This window comes from Mandrillus leucophaeus, unplaced genomic scaffold, assembly GCF_000951045.1.
Source record: "Mandrillus leucophaeus isolate KB7577 unplaced genomic scaffold, Mleu.le_1.0 Scaffold233, whole genome shotgun sequence".
Lineage (NCBI taxonomy): Eukaryota > Metazoa > Chordata > Mammalia > Primates > Cercopithecidae > Mandrillus > Mandrillus leucophaeus.
The window spans coordinates 2,615,680-2,628,600 of NW_012102399.1; positions in this window are offsets into that span (position 1 = coordinate 2,615,680).

The window sequence follows — 12,921 nt, forward strand, 5'->3', positions numbered from 1 at the left end:
TATTAATTTATTGAGACAGAATCTCACTCTGTTGCCCAGACAGGAGTCCAGTGGCACAGTCATAGCTCACTGCAGCCTTGAACTCCTGGGCTAAAGTGATCCTCCTTCCTCAGCCTCCCAAGCGTCTGAAACTACAGGTGAGTGTCATCACACCAAGCTTATTTTTAGATTTTTTATTTTGGTAGATACTGAGTGTCATATATTTTCCAGGCTGGTCTCCAACTCTTGACTTAAGTGATCTCCCACCTTAGCCTCCTTTGAGATTATAGGCATGAACCACCACACCCAGCATAAATTAAAAAAAGAAGCATTTATTTTTCATTTAAAGATATGAATAATATAAAGATAAAAGATATGTGAAAATTACATTTAACCCTAGCTGTGAAAAAGGAAATAATACAAGTTTAGAGAAAATGTATGATTTTACAAAGTTCAAATTTTAGTGAAATCTGATAATGGCCAAGTATTTTATGACTTCGCAAAGTTTAACTGGATGAGAATAAAAATAAACTTTCATTTGAAAATTCAAAATTTTACATAATGGAACTTACTTTTGCTAAACTTCATTTATGACATTGAATAAAGGTTTTGCAAACATGAAGAGTCTAATAGTATTTTGACAGTCTCTGGAAACTGAGGAGATAATAGGTCATTTGAATCACAGAAAGTATTATTCTTGATTTTTACTTATTTTCCCCAATATTATATGGGTTTTTTTTAAGGGGGTCGGGGGTGGGACTTCGCTGTATTGCGCAGGTTGGTCTTGAACCCCTGGGCTAACGTGATCCAACCTCTAAGCCTCCAGAGTAGCTAGGATTACAGCTACATGCTGCCGCACCCAGCTCTGTATGAGGTTTCCTAAAGAATAATTTTTGCATAAAGAATCTTAGGTTATATGCCATATAGGCTAAATTTTGAGTAGACATACTAAATATTTCTATATTTGGTGATAAGAATGATTTTTCAGCCACCAGATACTTGGATACTTGTCACTTGGATATCAACAAGGACCTTCGTAAGAAATAAATATCACACATACATCAGAGAAGATGTTGTTAAAGTGACTGTTTTTAAGGTATACATGGCCTTTATGGAAAACATAAGGACTAATGTAGTTGGTACTTCAGAGGCTAAATGAACTGGGAGCCATTATTATCTCACTTAAAGACTAGAATAGGGATGATTATGTGCACTGGGAGAGAGAAAGCTGTCTGACTTTGCTATGACCTTCAGCTGAGGACCATGCCATTCTGCAGTGATTCTGCAGGGAGACAGAGGGGATAAAGAGCTTAACTTTACTCACATTCCGTCCTCTAATGTTTCATGGTTTTCCCGTTGATTGACCCAAACTAGGAGTCAGAGTCTGTTAGTTCATTCCCTATAGATTGTTTCCCAGGAAACACAGCAGATAAAGCAAAGAAGAGCATGGATCTTGAGGAGCAAATGAAAAATAGCATACTGGCTTGGGGTTAAAAAAAAAAGGTATCTATTAGGCAACCTAATTATGCTTTTGTTGGGCTTAACATGTTAGATTTTACACTGCTGTTTCAAAGACTAAATTTACTTTTCCTTTATCTCATAGTTAGCTAACAGTTTCTTATAAGATTTGATATTTTTTCAATCTAAAACTAAAGTTTAAAAAATAAACAATTATTTATATTTTTTTTCTTCACTAGCTGAGCAGCATTAAGGGAAAGAAAACAGTAAGGAAAATGACACTAATGTATACAAATGTAATGATTTTACATTGGCTTGGGTTTTAAGACCCTTTTACAGAGATTTTATAGAGGGTGAAAATCTTAACAGTTTTAAAATTATTCTGTGAAAACTGTGAAAGTTAGTACAGCAGAACACACACACTGAGGGTCTCATGGGCTGCTTGAATTATGAATCTTGTTCTCACAGATCTCCTAACATTTGGCTTACATAGTCATCATCTGTCACGCTAATTAAAGTTTTTACTACAATATATAAATTCAGAGTGAGCAAACAAAGTTTGAAATGAATATAGAAATGGAAATATTTCTAAACCCTAGTACATATTTAGGATTTATTTTATTTCTTTTATAACTTTTTTTGGTCCTCTTTCAAAATGAGAATCTCTCTCTGATATAGTACTAGCTTCAGGACTTTGTATTTCAGTTTGTACTCATCAGCAGCAATTTCAATACATTATCTCAGGTTCCTATGAATCTTAGTGGTGTGGAATTGCCTTAGCAATTAGGTGCATGTATACTCTACTTTTCAGACCCTATTGCTAGTGGTCTTAGGGCCAGGAGAAATGATCTTACATGTAGAGTCTTATTGCAGACACAAAGAATGTTTTCTTCTTCTGAGTTATCAGAGAAAGAAGAGAATAATGATGCAAGGCACCCATTAACAATAGCTACTTAAATCTAGTTCAACCTTGTGTATGTAATATAAGGTAAATCCATTAATCTCCTTGTAGAGTCTTTATCTGTGACTTTTTCCTAGTTGGCCTGAGAGTTTATAACTCTGAAGTGATATCTCCTACATTGTTTTCATATCATCACGTCAGTCTTGATAGCTTAATCGTGTTGACTTTATTTCCAAATGATTCCATCTAAAACTTTTTAGTCTTATCTAGAAAAGGCAAATGTCACCTGCTGTGTTATTTACTACACAATAATATATTAAATATATGCTCTAAATAGTTTTGTAGGCCATAAATGAAAATAAGATGCCCAGGTCGAGCCCTGTAGCTCATGCCCGTAATCCTGGAACTTTGGAAGGCCAAATAGGGTGGATCTCTTGAGGTCAAGAGTTTGAGACCAGCTTGGCCAACATGGTAAAACCCTGTCTCTACCAAAGATACAAAAATCAGCCAGGCAGGTGGCACGCCCCTGTAGTCCCAGCTACTTGGGAGGGTGAGGCAAGAGAATAACTTGAACTTGGGAAGTGAGGTTGTAGTGAGCCGAGATTGTACTACTGCACTCCAGCCTGGGTGACAAAATGAGATGCTGTCTTAAAATAAAATAAAATAAAATAAAATAATATAAAATGCCCATCAAGATTGAATGAAGTAATACATATGCAGCACTATATGGGAAATTGCACTCAATGAACTTTTGGACTATGTGTTCTACACTATCTGTCAAGAAACATTCTCTCCCATAAGGCCAGGAAGTAGAAATTATAAGAGTATATTTTCACTAACATTGCTCAGAGTTGGAAAGCATCTACTCTTGCTTCACATAGTCTCTGACTAGATGTCATATTATTATTGCAGTCTCGAGGAGTTACCCAGTGCTGAATCTCAACATGGCTTATTCACAAGTATTCAAAGATGAGATAATAAAAAATACCACCCATTCCTCTTAATACATAGTCTTAATATGTAGTCATATTAAACTACATTAAACTATTAAAATTTCATGTATTAATAATATTTAAAGATTAAGTCCAGATATATTGGTTCCCAAAATGAAGTAAAAGATTAAAATAGAACATAACTAAATATCTCCCCTCTCTTTATTGATTCTTGTCTAACAAACAACTGTAAGAGGGGACTCCACGTAAATATCTACTAATGTTATAGTTTTACTTGTTTTGTCTTACAGTGAGAATTTCCGGTACTAGTTGTCATTCATTTACTATTGGTCTGAAAACCTACAGGGAGTGATTTTATTGTTTATGTGACACTCTACTTAATAGAAGCACAGCCCTAAAAGCATGAAATTAACTATAAGGAAGAAGTCTTATGATTTCAAGTAAGCAGACGGTATTCACGGTATTCTTTGTCTTCCTTTGCTTGCACAACAAAAAGAAAACAAGACCATAAGCAGCTCACCTCTCCACCCTTGCTGAGACTAACAGCCAGAAGTATTTCAGAAGAGACTTAATCAAGCCAGAATTCTCTTACCCACTCAAGCCATAAAAATATAAAATTATGAGAATAAAAATGTTCAGTATTATTCTGAAGTATTCATAAGTTAATAAAGAGTGACCATTTGAGATTTCTCAGAGTATCTGTTTAGAGTTTTTCTTATTCTGTAAGTGAATAAATGACTATTTGCCAATTCAGTTCGTAAAAGCTTCAAACTATGTCAGTGTCAGTGCTAATGTTGATAAGAAAACATTTTAGATTCTTCTTTTCAAGGTGTCAGTTAAGAAAACTAGAGAATATGAGATGCCACCATTATACAAGAATATTAAAGAAATGTATAAATATAAAACAGCTAATTTTCTGAGAAACATAAAAAAGGGTTGGCTTTCCAGATTGGTATTAGATGAAGCTCTCTGTCATTCACCATAATATTTACCAGGAAACACTACATTCATGAATATTCCACTAATGTGCCTATATAGGAATTCAATTTTTTTCTTTACTGTCTTTGCTTTCATCTTTTTATACATTATGATTTAATTTAATTTAATTTTTATTGGTGAGAGCAAGATTTTTTTTTGTATACTGAAACAATTGTTTTGAATTTATAAAACTACTTTTTTATTTTATATGTTGCTTTTCATAATTTTACTTCTTAAGCTGTCAGTACTAAAATTGAATTGATGAAATCAACACGAAAGACTCCATGTACTGTTTCTTTATTTTGATAACTAGGATTGTCCGACACTCAGATGTACACCATTTTTTTGGCCTTAAATTTAAATTCTGCTTCTTCACCCAGTGAAATCATACCATTATCTGAAAGGGGTAACAAATGGTATATCCACTTTCAGTTATATCCATCCTGGGATTGTTCTAATTCAGTAGCAAAAGTAAAAGACTGTGTAAGTGAAGGATGGCCCTTGTTATTTTCCTGCTTTCCTTTTAATGTAGTGCCCTTTTTAAAAAATGAGTAGGTTAATAATGTTCATTTTAGCTAATCCTAATTTGTCTATTCTAAAAGTAATGGTAATTTCCTACAAGCAATTTTTCCCTAATTCCTACAGCCAACTCAGAGAATACATCAGCAACAACATAAAAAAAAGAGGAAGCAGCAGCAAAGACAAAAATAAAAAGAATAAAAAGATAATGTAAGGAGAGTATCTGGGTCAATGACTAGAACCCTAAATTACGGGGACACACTGTGATTGAGCAAAATAGTCAACTTCATGACTAAAATGAAAATCATTAGAGTGCCTTTTAATGTAATGAAATGTGGTTTATTTTTCCTGAGTATTACTATCATAGGCAGACAATTCTTTTCAGGATTTGCTATCATAATATTTGGTATTCTTCCTTTTATTTGGCAGCCTTAGTGTTTTTCCTAAACTGCATGTGGTTTTCACTATCTTGGATGGATTATTTTTAAAGCCTTACTAAAAATCTTGTCATCTGCTTGCCAATGAAAAAAATTAATTAAGAAAGCTACTAAATTACTTGAAATGCTTTATAAGCTCAGTATGCTGAATATAAAGGCTATTTGTAATGATCAAATTACTTAAAAATTAGATTAAGAATCATATAATATAGAGATATGATTACATAGTCATACAGAAATACACATATGAATAAGATCTAAAACATATAGGTGAATATCTTAAGGAGCAGCTTGACAAGTTAACCCATATGGTAATATCAGAAAAACATTGAACTTGCACTGGTAACCTGCTGACTTTATTAGGCCAGGAAGAAAAGCATTGATAACATTAATGAACGCTATTATAGTATTAATACAAGTCACTAGTATTTTAAGGTTTCTCCTTCCTGAGAACATAAAAAGTTGTTTTTTTCTAGGTTTACTTTCTAATAGTGAATGCACTTTGAAAAACAAATAACCAAAGCCCCTTTACTCTGTTTAAATTGTGGGAGTTTGTTATTCAAAAGTAAAAATATTTATTTTTCAGTCTCTGACTGTCAATCATCAAAATTTATGCAGTTTTCAAAACATTGAAAAACAAACACAGGCTCTTAGTTGTATTAAGTTTGGCATATACTGTATAAATACTCTGTGACCAACTAAAGTGTTTACAGAGTAGTGGAAAGCTTAAAGGGCATAATAGTATTAGCTTTGAATTCAAAACAAAAATTCATAACAAGCCCAGTGATTTCTTGAAATGGACTATGTTTCCCAGGAATATATTTTCAAGATAATTAGATGTCAATTAGCAATTACTTCACTAAGTAGAAATGCATTTTTCTATCAGTGTTAGTGGAAGAGATTTAAACATTCAAACTTTGGTGGGAGTAGCTAGAAGGTCCCTCTCTGTGTTTTTCCTCGTCAGTGTGAAAGTATCTTAAGTATCTAGTAAATTATACAATTTAAAGCCCCTCACCTACCTTTTGTAACTGCCTTTAAAAAGTGAACAGATGTCATATTACTTCAAATATATATATTTTATGAAGACTGTCATTTTCCTACAGTTGGCACATTGGTGTTCCTGGTTCTGCTCACATAATGATAATTAAGTTCGAAGATGCTCCCTGCCATGGCATGGCCCACCATTTCGATGAGCGTCTGTCATGTAAAGGACTGAGCAAATAGAATCAGATGGACTTGGTGTATATTTTTACTGGGCGCACAATCCAGAATTTAGTCTGCATGAAACTCCAGTTAAGTCATTTGTAAATGGGATATAATTGGTTATTGAAAACATAAAGTGATTTATCAAAGTACTTTTATCATTATGGAAACCTAGAAAGTCCTCAATGTAGTAGTCTCTTTTGCTCCTTGAAATCGTTTTTCTGCCATCCGCCTATGCTCTATTAGCGATTATTAACCACATCCTCATCAACGCTACCCCTATTGTGGTATTTTGTTATACCTGAGGACATATCTCAGTCTTCGGAGCTTCTATATCTATGACAGAAAGTATAAAGTGGTTGAATTTTACACAAACTTTAAAAGATGAGGGTAAGTTAAAAATGTTAAAATTATAAGGTAACGTCAAAGATTAAAGTTAGAAGAAATTCTAAAATTAGATCTTAAAATTTTTAAATGAAAAGATTTAAAAATGTTAAAGCCAACGTGAAAATGCATAATTACAGCAAGGTTAAGGTATAATGATAAAATCAACAAGGCAAAAATTTGTTAAGCTTGTGACTGTGAAGAGAACTAAAAGAGGTAAGATAAGAAATAAAATTGTAGTTTTAAAAAGTAGTAACTTCTAAAGAGCTTTAGAAATAAAATAGACAATAGATAAATCTAAAGAATGAATATTAAAACAAGGAAATAAACAATTATAAATATAAAAAGGAATTCAATTTTTGAAGCACTAAAAATCAATAAAAATAAGAGAAATAGGTCAAGTAGCTAAAGAAATATTAATACAAAGACATTAGAAAGTTAAAGAGGTATGTGATAAAAATACAATATTTAATTCAAGTCAAAGTGCTAAAAATGAGAATATGAATATGTAATTTTAAGATGATGTGATTTAAAAGTTAAAACCAGAAAGCCTAAATTATGAGAAAGATAAAATATTCAAAGGAAAAAACAACTGTGTGTGTGTGCATATACATAAGCATATGTATATTTGCATACATTATCTTTTGGACTATATAGCTGACCAACACACCAAACAATTGGGAGTGGGATGAAGTAAAAAGTCCGAGGTAATTTTGCTCTGTGCTTCAAGCTATGATCTCAAGTTACAATGGCTGTCAAGGGGAAGGACAACTTTAAGCAACTACCCTACTTTGCCTCATGATTTCTCTATCTTTGACAAGGAAAAATACTCAGAAAAACAAGGAAAGGGCATTGGCTATTCTGAATGTAGACCCATGTATGGAGATTGTGTTTGTGGGTAGACACTGTAAGGGTAGAGAAAATGTGGGCTGGTAAATGGGGGTGGAAAGTGTTCTTTGTACATGTGAGGAATGAAAAGATCTGAAGAATATGAATGTGAGAAGAAATCAAGGAAGAGAGAGAAGTGCGAATGAAAAATGACACCATGCTCTGTGGACTGTATTTCATATAATATCTTTCTTAAATGAAAATCAATGTTGGAATTTTTTAAGTTTTATGATATATATGTAAAATTTGTTTTGGTTGGGGGTGAAAACTCCGTTGGACAGTAGTTCCTAAAATGTGATGCCAATCTGCAAACTTTTGGTTATAGTTTCAATGGCGTTTCATTTTGCCACACAGATAAAGTGCTTGAATAACGTTCCTGAAGCTACTACAGAAGGGCCTGGTGGGTTAGGGTATGTGTTGTCCATCTACACTCCCTTATACTTAACACAATGTCTTTGTTGTGGTAAGGGCTCAATAAAATTATCTGAAACTGGTACTGGAAAAAATGTTTTCTGGATCCTAAGACTTCTTTACACAAACATTTCAAAAAGTAATCCATCCATTGATTATGATTATCAAGTAATATTTCAGATTTTTCACTTTCTAGGAATAGTCATTAGTTTTAAAGTTGCTGATAGATACATGATAAAAAACAATATAGGAAATTTAGTATTGCATAATTATTTAAATTATGTGCAAACATTTCTGAATCAATATTTGTTCCTTTGAATAAAAACGATAGTCTTTTTGAGCTTATTTTGCACAACAGTGAAATGAAAAAAGTGTAAATATTAAGATATAAATATAAGACAACTTAGAAGAAAAAACGTGTGTTACTATATTCAAGGACACACCAGAAATGAGAATTATTTTCTTATATTTTCCAACTTGTAATGTGTTTTACTGTGAAAAAAAGTAAAACATGCAAAGTTTGACATTTCTTCCAAGATAATTTGTCTTTTATCTAATCTGTGCTTTTTTATGTAGCTGAATTAGTAACAGGAATCCAATACTTTGGGTCTATTCTTTTGTTTATGTGTTTATGTGTATCCTGTTTTGTTTGTTTATGTGTTTATGTGTAATTCTTTTGATCTTATTCAAATGAGTACTGAGACTTGGTCATTATACAGCCCCTTTTGGCCAAGGGCTTCTTTATCCCCTTCTATTTAGGTTTTTATATTTTTATCACCTTCCCTACTCCCTTCTTTAAAAAAAAAATGAGACTATTTTTTAAAGCAGTTTTAGTTTACAGCAAAATTAAGAGGAAGATACAGAATTTTCTCATAAACCTCCTGCCCTTGCATGTACACAGCTCCCCCGTTATCAACATCTTCCACCAGAGAGGCACGTTTCTCACAATTGGTGGACCTACAATGACACATCCTAATCACCCAAAGTCCATAGCGTACATTAGGGTTCACTCTTGGCGTCGTACATTCAACACCATGTAAAATTACAATTCAACATTAGTTTGGGGTGGGAACAAAGAGCCAAACTACATCAATCCATTATAGTATCATGAAGTATAGTCTCACTGCTCTAAAAATGTTCTGTGCTTTGCCTATTCATCCTTCCAACACCTGGATTCTTGGCAATCACTGATCCTTTTACTGACTTCATAGTTTTATCTATTCCAGAATGTCATAGTGGAATCATACAGTATGTAGTCTTTTCAAACTGGCTACTTTCACTTAATAATATGCACGTAAGCTTCTTCCATGTCTTTTCAAGAGTTATTAGATCACTTATTTTTAATGCTCATTTATATTTCATTGGATGTACCAGTTTATTCATCCATTCACATACTGAAGAACATCTTGACGGGTTTCAAGTTTTCACAATTATAAATAAAACTACTATAAACATCCAGGTGCAACCTTTTGTGTGAACATAAGTTTTCATCTCTTTTGGGTAAATATCAAATGTTCAATATCAGGATTGAATGGTAAGAATTTTTGATTTTGTGAGAATTGCAAAACTGTTTGTTGAAGTGATTGTATGATTGTACATTTTCAGCAGCAATGACTGCAAGTTTTTGTTGCTCCATATCCTGGTCAACATTTGGCATTTGGCATCAGCAGTCCAGATTTAGGTCATTCGAATAGGTGTATAATGGGATTATGTTGTTTGAATCTGCATTTCTCTGATGACATATGATGTGGACATCTTATAATATGTTTATTTGCCATCTGTGTATCTTCTTTAATATAAGGTCTATTTTGTTTGCCATTTGTATATCTTCTTACGATGTCAGGTGTCTGTTAAGGTATTTTACCCATTTTTAAATCAGGTTGCTTGTTTTCTTATTCTTGAACTTAATAGTCTTTATATAATTTGGATAATAGTCCTGTATCAGATAAATCTTTTCCAAATATTTTCTCCAAAACTGCTGCTTGTCTTTTCATTCTCTTGACATTGTCTTAGAGAAGAAATTTTTAATTTTTTTTTGTTTTAATTGAGACAGAGTCTCTCTGTTGCCCAGGCTGGAGTGCAGTGGAGCAATCTCGGCTCGCTACAACCTCCACCTCGTGGGTTCAAGCAATTCTCCTGCCTCAGCCTCCCAAGTAGCTGGAATTACAGGTATGTGTCACGATGGTCAGCTAATTTTTGTATTTTTAGTAAAGATGAGGTTTTGCCGTGTTGGCCAGGCTGGTCTCGAACTCCTGACCTCAAGTGATCCACCTGCCTCAGCCTCCCAAAGTGCTGGGATTACAGGAATGAGCCATCACACCCGGCCTGAAATGTTTAACAATTATTTCTGTCATAGATCATGGCTTTGATGTTCTGATATCTAAAAAGTTATCATTATACTGAAGGTAATTAAGGTTTTCTCCTCTGTTATCTTCTAGTTGTTTTATAGCTAAGAACATCTTATAAAGGATGAGTAACATTTTTAATTTCATGCTATTTTGTGATACTCTTTGTGACTCCCAACTTAAAAATCTTCATGATAGTATTGGTTATTAAAAATAAAAAATGAAATTTATGACACATTTGGGGTGAGGTGGGACAGAAAGTCATAGGGCATGAAATATAAAATCAACACTAATCATTCAGAAGAGGCAGAACGTAAGTATCAGATCATGAAAACACTTATCAGTTCCATGAGAATCTTGGGACATAACCACAAACAGAAAAAGGGAACTAGATTTCTCAGTTTGTGGCATGGAACTTATAGTCAGTTATTTTAAAAGCTGAATGGTGATGGCCAATTCAGAAGATTTAGAAATATATGAGCTTCTGACCCTTGGATTATATTATAAACTATTATACCTACTTTTAAGTATCTCTTAAAATATATATTTTACTCCATTTCTCTTCCTACCACCAATAACTGAATGGTCTCCTAATTTTTCTTGCCCTTCATACTTTTTCTCTCTTCCAATCCATTTTCAAATCCCATAACACATTTTACTACTGTAACACTAACCAGTGTGAACTCTTTGAAAATAATATTATCTGGAGATTTTCAGTCTTTAAATAAGAAAGAATGACATCCATGTGGGTTATGATATATTTAGATTTACCTCCACATATTATTAAGGTTTTATATTTATTATGCTTATTATTTGTTTTCTTTTTCTTTACTAACAACTGCTAGATTCGTAAAATTATCTTAACTGTCTTACTTCAACTTTCTACATCTATTATTTTAGGGGTAGCCCTTACATTTCTAGCATGCATGCCCAATTTTTTTGGCCATCCCAATCAAGTCTAGAGTTAACCCGTTTCTCTATCTATTTCACCAGAACTGTCAAAGAGTAAGTTTCTGTTGTTGGAAACCACACAGTTTGTGGCACTTTACTACCATGTTTCTAGGAAACTGATATTCATCATTTTCCTAATTGCCTCAGGGAATTCTTGTTCGGTAGTTTCTCCTTATTCTCAGGGGATATGTTCCAAGACTCCCAGCAGATGCCTGAAACCACAGATGATACCAAAATACATATACAGCATGTTTTTTTCAATCTGAAAACTAGGAGGGGTAGTAAGTGACTAGCGGGTGGGTAATGTATACAGCATGGAGACCACTGGATAAAGAGATGTTTCACATCCTGGATGGGACAGAAAACATGGGCACAAGATTTCATCATGCTGCTTAGCACATCTAGCAATTTAAAACTTATGAATTGCTTATTTCTGGAATTTTCCATTTAGTATTTTCAGATTGTGGTTGATTGCAGGTAACTGAAACTGTGGAAAGCAAAACAAGGATAAAGGGGGACTACTGCTGTTTTCTCTGTTTGAAAAGTGTGCACTAGAATTTTTCACTTAGTTAACTCCGTCTTTGAAGTTTTATTTCAACTAAATGTTACTTTTTCTCTGCCCTCCTTCACTAAATAGAGTTCTGTTATATACTTTCATTGAGCCTTGCAGTTTTCTTTATAAAGCATTTCCCACAGATGTGACTAAGCATTAATATCATTATTGTTTATTATATATGCCGTCCAATAGAATGTAAGCTCCCTAAGGACACAGATACATGTTCACCTCTATCCCCTTACCACCTATGCTCATATCTAGTCCATGGAAAATTTTAAGTCAATATATTTTGAATGATTTAATTAATATACATCATAACAAGACTGAATTTCAGAGTACTGACATTCCTAATTTAAAGAATATATCTACTTAGGAATAACAAGTAGAGATCTTTTTCATTTTAAAAAATCCTCAAATGCTGAACGTATGTGTTTGCTCATTAGCGCATCAAATTAATGAATCAAAGATTTTTTTTTTACAATTTTTAAAAGAAGTTTAGTTAAGCGTTTCCATCAATGTGAGCCATGTACCACAATCAGTAGTCCTAATTTAAACAATATTTGGCATTTCTACTCTGTTTTTCTTCATTGACAGAAATATCATTTTCTTTTAACTTTTACTTACTGAATATTTCTTCTTAGACATTTGCCCAAGCCATTCTTTGTAGATATAAACATAGAATGAAGAAGTTATTCAGTGGTAGTGAGAGAAGGCAGTGTGAAGATGTGAAGAAAATAATCATGCATAGTTATCAAAGTGTCCCTCAATTCCAGGGAAATGGCCTAAAGATGATCGCTCACAGCCAGGAAAAGCAGAGAACATTGTAAACAGAAAGCATGTGATTATGAATGAGCTTAGCAATGATTACATGGAATGGGATTGGGGAGATAATCACAGCAATCAATGTGAAGCAGAGTATTCACAAATATATCGAACTTGATCAGATGGAAAAAAATTA